Below are 7,500 nucleotides of genomic sequence, written 5' to 3'. Positions count from 1 at the left end.
AAATTGTTAATAAGCTAGTATGGGGTCCGTCGATCGATTAGAATACGATGCGAGTATGCTCTACTCAAAAGAAATTTTCATTTTAAACGATGATGATCGCGTCTGAAAAGGTAAAATAACGGATGACGGACTATGGCTTCCTAGTAATTTATTAGACACGACAAACAAGAAGAAAAAGTATTAGTAGTAGTACCGAGATAACACGAACTAGGCGATCAAGATCGTAGTTTGGATATAAAAGGCAGGTGGGCTTAATGTTCGTCATTATGTTCGCGACACCCTTTTTTGAATAGACGAGACTTGATTAATTTCTTTCATTTACGTTAGGCAAACCGACCCAATTTTAATGGCGCACTTTAAATCGGTTATCCCTTAATGACAAACCAGATATTTTGCATTGGAATGCTCCGGCGATATTAACGTTAATATCCCCATTCCTTGTGGAAATAAAAGTGAAAGAATATTTTACCCTTCTCTGTCTAAAATTATACCCACGAGTGTTACTCTTTGTCCAAAAAAAAAAAAAAAAAAAAAAAAAAAAAAAAAAAAAGAAAAGAAAAGAAAAAGAAGAAAGAAACAAAAAGAAAAAAAGAAGAAAAAAGAATTCCGTGCTCGGAGCAAATTAGAAAATAAATTTATTCCCGTTTGGAAAACTAATGGAACACGAACGAACGATAGGAGGTATCTCGGGGTTATATCGTCAATAGAAACAAAACGTAGATTGCCTAAAGGAAATTTCTTTTAAAGCTAAAGAATCTTTGTGATCCTCGTTTACGTGAAATTCATATTCCAACGTTTCATTGGTAAAGAGAATAGAGGAAATAAATAATAGTAGGGTTGAGTTAGTACAGAGTGTATTGGAAATGAGAGAGAGAGAGAAAAAAAAAAAGAAATATATAACAGATCTCGTTCTTGTCACGTAGATTTTATCTTTGATGTATAAGTTGTATCTGACGAGTGAGAAAGAGTAGGGAATAGGTAGGGAGAAGGGAAAAGAAGACAAACAAAAAAGCGAGAGCGAAAAAGAGAGAGAGAGAGAGAGAGAGAGAGAGAGAGAGAGAGAGAGAGAGCGAAAGCGAAAGAGAGAGAAAGAGAACTATTATTCCACAGGTTCTATTATACCGAGGACTTATCGATACATGGAACAAGTGCTACGTAGTGAAAAGCTTTCATCTACGTTGGTACAAGTGTCTATTGTAAACTAATATCTTCTTTATGTAATGGGCCGGAATAGAGAAAACGAGAAAAAGAGAATGGGAGGAAAAAGAGAAAGAGAGATGAAAGAAAGTCACAGAAGGTATAGTGGGTTGAGCTACGTTTTTTTCTCTTCTTCTTCGTCTTCTTCTTCTTCTTTTTTTTTTGTCCTTAGGACGGAAAGGGAATGACAGGAAAGGAGATAACGCCTGTCGAAAAGTAGCACAAAAGAAAAGGAGTCAGGCGAGGAAGATCATTTCGCAGTCCGTCAAAGCAAAGACGAGGGACGTCGTGGATCGTGCCACAAGAGGAAGGAAGTTTAGAGAAAAAGTCAGATAGATAGATAAAGAGAGAGAGAGAGAGAGAGAGAGAGAGAGAGAGAGAGAGAGAGAGAGAGAGAGAGAAGAAATTCTTATGAACTTGAAAAGCGTGAACTCTTTCGAAAGGCATTGAAATCGTAAGGGGAAAATTTTTAGAACTTCCCTGGAGAAACGTGTAACCTTTAAATGTATTCTTTTTGACACACGTGAATCACAAGCAAAACTGTACATCCATCCACACGAAATTTTCAATCTCGACCTGTTTTTATTCTTTCGAAATGCAACGGACTCGAAAATTCGTTTCTCCTACTCTCTTTCTTTTTCTTTTTCTTTTCTTTTCGTTTTTTTATTTTTTTATTTTTCTTTTTTTTCACAAAAATAATACACGAATAATATCCTTCCTATCGGATCCCTACTAACCCTTCCTATCTCTGTCTAGTTTGTAAAAGAGAAAAAAAAGAAAAATTAAAAAAATAAAAATAAGGAGAAAAATATTTTCGGGAGCTAATTTCAATTTGTAGACTCGCGCATCGAAAGAATTTCAGTAGGAGGAAGAAAAGGCTGTTGGCACGATGCCGCGAGTGGGAAGAACGTTGGAAATTAATTCGGTGGTGGAGAGACAGAGAGAGAGAGAGAGAGAGAGAGAGAGAGAGAGAGAGAGAGAGAGAGAGAGAGAGAGAGAGAGAGAGAGAGAGAGAAGGAACATCGAAACATCGAAGTTGAGTGAAACCGAAAAAGAGAGATAGAGTGAAATAGAGGTAGATATAGATATAGATAGAGAGAGAGACAGAAAAGAAAGATAAAATCCCTCGTTATCTTACCCCCGTTTCAGCAAGCGGGTCAGGTTCGTTTCCTTTCCAAGTTGTGGTCCATGCGACGGTCGACGTGGTTCTTCCTTCGTACGTCCGTCTTTTTTCTTCTTTCTTCTTTCTTCTTTCTTTTATTCCACGTGTTTTCTATCTCCTTCCAAGGTAGGAGAGGTAGCGCTTTCAAACTAACACTGTTCCGTCATTGAACACGACTTGACGACGACACCGTCTTCGTCTTGTACACACGACACACCAAATTTAACGACACCTTTTCTATTTTAATTATTATTATTATTATTGTTATTATTATTGTTATTATTATTATTATTATTATTATTATTATTATTATTATTATTACATATTATTATTATTATTTACTATTATTATTTAATTATTATTATTATTATTATTATTATTATTATTATTATTATTATTATTATTATTATTATTATTATCTCGATTCACAAATAATCGCGCACAAGACGACGAATAATAAGAGAAATAACGAAGAATACATTAAAAATATTCCTTTTCCCTCCGTGATATCACCCGCCAACGAGGGAAGATGCACGCGAGTTACATGAACTCTTCACTCTTGTATCCTCTCCTTGCATCTCGCGAGTTTCACGCTACTGGGAGCGACGCGCGCGACTCTCGTGAAAGAACGTTATTGTTATTTTTTTATTCGCGAGGGTTTGTCGTACGCGGGAGGAAACTCATCCCGGCACGCATCGTAACGAGATTAGGCCAATCGGACCTTCTCGAACCTCGTTATTTTTCGAATTCGCTCGAATATATATTTTTCCTCCTTCTGTCCTTTTCTCTTTACCTCTATTCCTCCCTTCTCTCTCTCTCTCTCTCTCTCTCTCTCTCTCTCTCTCTCTCTATTTCTATCTCTATTAATTTTTATCCTCTTATTGACGTTGGACCACCAGTGTAACAATCTTCGTTCACCATCATTTTATCGTTTATTTTCAAACTAATTATACAAACGATTCTCTCTCTATATATTTCCTTTTTTTCACACTCACGTTTTTACATATATATATATATATATATATATATACATATATATATATGTATATATGTATGTATATGTATATATATATATATCCTTTTCTTTCTTTTTTTCTTTTACTCGTTCCACTCCTTTCATTAACGAAGGACACACGCTCTCACGGAGACCCAACCGTTTCGCGATACGATAGCAAACTGACGTCTCGCCGGGTAGCAGCGCCCTAACGACGGCCGTTCCCCGAACCAACTTCGCCCTTCCTCCTATCTCTACCACTACTACTACTACCACCACCATCCCATCCCATTCCTCAACGAGCTCCTACCACCCTGTGCCAATGCTCTTATCACCGCGAGGCCTTACCTTTCTTCGCGCCCTGGATTCCGCGAAATTCGACTACGCCGACGCCTCCGGATTATCGCTCGAAATTAACTCGCCTCAAGAGACAATTTTTAACACCGGAATAATACTTTAATACATACACATACACATTTTCATCTCTACGTCGTTTTAATTCGTTTTATCTATACCTATGTATATTTAACTTACTTATTTACTCACATTCGTTAACAATTTTATTAAAAAAAATATATATGTACATATATATATATATGTGTGTGTGTGTGTGTGTGTGAGTATATAAATAAGAAAATATTTATTCTTATTACTAAATTACTGATATAATTATGAATTATTTATATTTTTATTAGTATTATATGTCATTGAAAAGTGCATTTTATAGATATTGAATAACTATAATTGTTAAATTAATTTTACCTTTATTTTCAATATAAAATCAAATACACATAGTATGGAGTAATAATTACCGAGCAACTAAATAAAAAAACATTAGAAAATTAAAATTTTCGTCAGTTTTATCTGACACAAAATAATGATTTTCGTAATATAAATAAAGTTATTCAATACATCGTAAGTCCATCTTTATTCCTTATCACTTTCGCACATCTACGAGGTATACAATTAATAAGTTGTATATAACGATCAATTGAAATATTATTCCATATTAATTCAACAATATCATATAATTTATTAATATTAGATGGTTTCTTACGTTTAACAACAGTTTCTACATTGTTTCAAAAAGTTTCTATTGGATTTAAATTAGGAGATTGAGCGGGCCATGTCATAATATAAATATGGTGATCCCTTAGAAACTACTTTGCCTTACGGGATGTATGTCTAGCATCGTTGTCTGCTTGAAAAATCTAGTCTTCTGGCAAATTGTTCATAGAAAAAGGAAGTAAATGGCGATCTAAGATATCAACATAAACATGCTGATTCATACTTCTTTCTATTCAACAAATTGGACCATTCATAGGCATCTTGGCTTAGATCATTACGGAACTATCGCCTCCTTTAATGGTTGGTTGTAGGTACTTTTCGTTGAATTCTTCACCTATTTTTCGTCAAAAATGTTTTCCCATCCAAACCGAACCGATTAAACTTTGATTCGTCAGAGAAAATGATTATGGCCCATTTCTCTAGTGTCCAATCAATGTGCTCTTTAGCAAAGAGCTTTAATTTTGCTTTTCGATTTTTTAAACCTATGGTTTTCTACGGGCTATACATCCTCTTAAATTAAACTCATTCAAATGTTTCCGTACAATGTGAATACTAATTTCGAATGCAATATGTACTAAAATTTCAGAATGAATTTCGACAGGAGTTTTGAAACGATTATTTTCTGAGAGCTACAATAAATTAAACGATCAATGCGAGGCATTGTTTTTCGTGGTCTAGGGGCTTGCACCTTGTTAGAACAGTTGCCATTTTCATCTACAGTTACTCTCAATTGCTCCAAAGTGTTATATCATCCTCCACAATCAACGGACTTAAATCCCATAGAAAACCTATGGGATTTACTGAATCGCAACATTAGAATAATGTCGATTAAAAAGAAATAATACTTAAAAGCTCGTTTAATAAAAGGGTGGGAAACGCATATCACAAAATTATTTAGAAAAAATAATTTCTAATATGCTCACACGTTTAAGAGAAGTAATTAAAAAACATGAACAACCAACAAAATATTTAAAAAATTGTTATATAATTTAGTTTATGTATTATTAAGTAATTATGAACTGTTAAGTGTCCGAATATTTCTGAGACTCCGAAACTGTGTTTAATTTTGATTAAAATTTAATATGTACAAAACACTAAAAAATAAAATATATACTTTTTTACGTATGTATATTGAAATAAGTACTTTAACTTATTACAACGAAATAAATTTGGTAAACACATGATAAATAAGTATATGAAGCCATAATTTCACAATCACTATGGTGTTCGAATATTTATGAGAGTAACTATATATAGTTTAAAGTTTGGTGACAAGCAGTAATAGAAATATCGAAACGATTTGTAATTTCACGAAGTTTCAAATTTTGTTTACGCAATAGCAGAATTTCTCGTCGTATATCTGATATAGCTTACTCGCCTTCATCCATAATTATAAAACAGAAAATGAAAAATAAGCAAACTACAGATTAAATATTTCCAATTTAACGAACTGCAGACACATACAGTACGAAGAATTTCATACAATTGATATTAATAAAACGTTATTAATTACGTGCTCGCTTCAAATGTGCTGTTACGCACTATTTGTCGTCGAAGAAGTCAAACAATAACTTTAACCAAAATATCTTCTATATCAAATTGTAACTTAAAATGTACATTGATCAAAAATATCGACTTTATATATATTATCATTTTATTTACAAAAACAGATTGAGTTTAAGTTTGCAAAAATATTTTTCTTATTTATATGCTCGCCAGTATAATAACGTTAATTATTAGAACAATTTATATAGTTAAGGAATTAAAAATTAAATATTAATTTTCTTTAATTCAAAGATTCGTGCGTTTAATTGGTTTGACGTAAAACTTAACGATAACTTGATAAAAAAAAAAATTTTCCTTCTTTTTTTCTTTTTTTTTTTTTTTTTTTTCTTATTATTCTTCGCTTCCTAAGAATGCGAATTGTAACGATCAAGTAGGACGACTATTCGAACGCGAAAACTGAGAAAGTTTGAACGGTTAAACTTGTTTCCACGCCATTCGTTCGGCATCGTTGAAGTGAAGAAGATCGTTTAAAACTGACCGCAGTGGAAAACAACAGGACTTTGAACAAATACGACATTGCGTGACGAATAATCTTCCTTCGATTTCTTGATCGGGCGATCAACATGAAATTCTTAAGGAGAAAAAACAAGAAAAAAAAAAAAATAATAATTACAAAATATCAATATTCAAAGAATTAGATTGAAAGTAATGAACAATGCTTAATTATTAAATCATTCTTTGTAAAAGGAGATAGCTATTTAAATATCACGATAAAAGTTCAATCGATAGATTATCGTCTTTATAAATTAATTTTCAATGAATCATCATCGTCATTTGCTTAAACATCGATCAAAGCCTTTTTACAATACTATGAAAAGTAGAAAATTCTGAGATATCAAGAGCAACGAGAGAGAGAGCAAAAAAGAGGATGTCAATGTATTTTCATTGATTATCACAGTACGAGGCCATTTAATCTTTCACGATTGCGATAGGACTCTCTTCTTTTTTATAGAAATGAACGAAGATATCAATGTGCGTACATATATTAAACGACGCTTTTGTTATCTCACCCGGAAGTATTCACCATGAGTATGTATGTTTGTACATTGTAGATTCCCTTTAGTCTACTTTTAAACACGCGATTTCTGTCCTATGGCGTTTAAAAAAAAAAGAGAGAAAAAAAAAAAAGAAAAAGAAAGAAAGAAAGAAAGAAAGAAAGAAAAAAAAACAAAGGAAAAAAGAGAAAAAAGAAAAAGAACAGTCTATTTTATAGCACGTGATTTTCATCTTATCTCTTATATAACGATAATTTCTGTTTAAAAAAGAGAAGGAAAAAGGAGGGGAGGGAAAAAAAAAAAAAGAAATAAAACCGAAATCACACGTTGCCTCGGTCTTTCCAATGAACATAGAGATATAACAATTTCTTTTTATCGTAAACGATTATTTCATATCATTCTATTCAATTTTTTTTTTCTGCTTTTTTCCCCTCCTGCTTATATCTATTCTTCTAAGTAGATTTCGTAACTGTCGATGATTGTGGTACGTGGAAGGCTTCCTATTCTTTTCAGCCTTT

The 7,500-nt window shown here is 32.8% G+C and overlaps 1 protein-coding gene across 4 annotated transcripts in view; it reads right to left on the bottom strand.

The window, feature by feature from the left end:
* The window catches only part of LOC124946566 (zwei Ig domain protein zig-8-like), a 322,344-nt gene extending 318,785 nt beyond the window's left edge, over positions 1-3,559 (bottom strand). Inside the window, exons 1-2 of one of the 4 annotated variants that reach the window (XM_047487382.1) lie at positions 2,839-3,559; positions 2,336-2,596 (exon numbers count right to left, since the gene is read on the bottom strand). The gene's annotated coding sequence lies outside the window, so the exon portion shown is untranslated. Of the gene's footprint in view, positions 1-2,335 lie in introns of all 4 variants that reach the window. The other 3 variants (XM_047487384.1, XM_047487383.1, XM_047487385.1) reach the window with 3 other exon arrangements.
* Between the last annotated feature and the right edge of the window lie 3,941 nt (positions 3,560-7,500).

The sequence above is a fragment of the Vespa velutina genome, chromosome 2 (assembly GCF_912470025.1).
Source record: "Vespa velutina chromosome 2, iVesVel2.1, whole genome shotgun sequence".
Taxonomy (NCBI): domain Eukaryota; kingdom Metazoa; phylum Arthropoda; class Insecta; order Hymenoptera; family Vespidae; genus Vespa; species Vespa velutina.
This window is presented reverse-complemented; position numbering and strand designations above follow the sequence as displayed.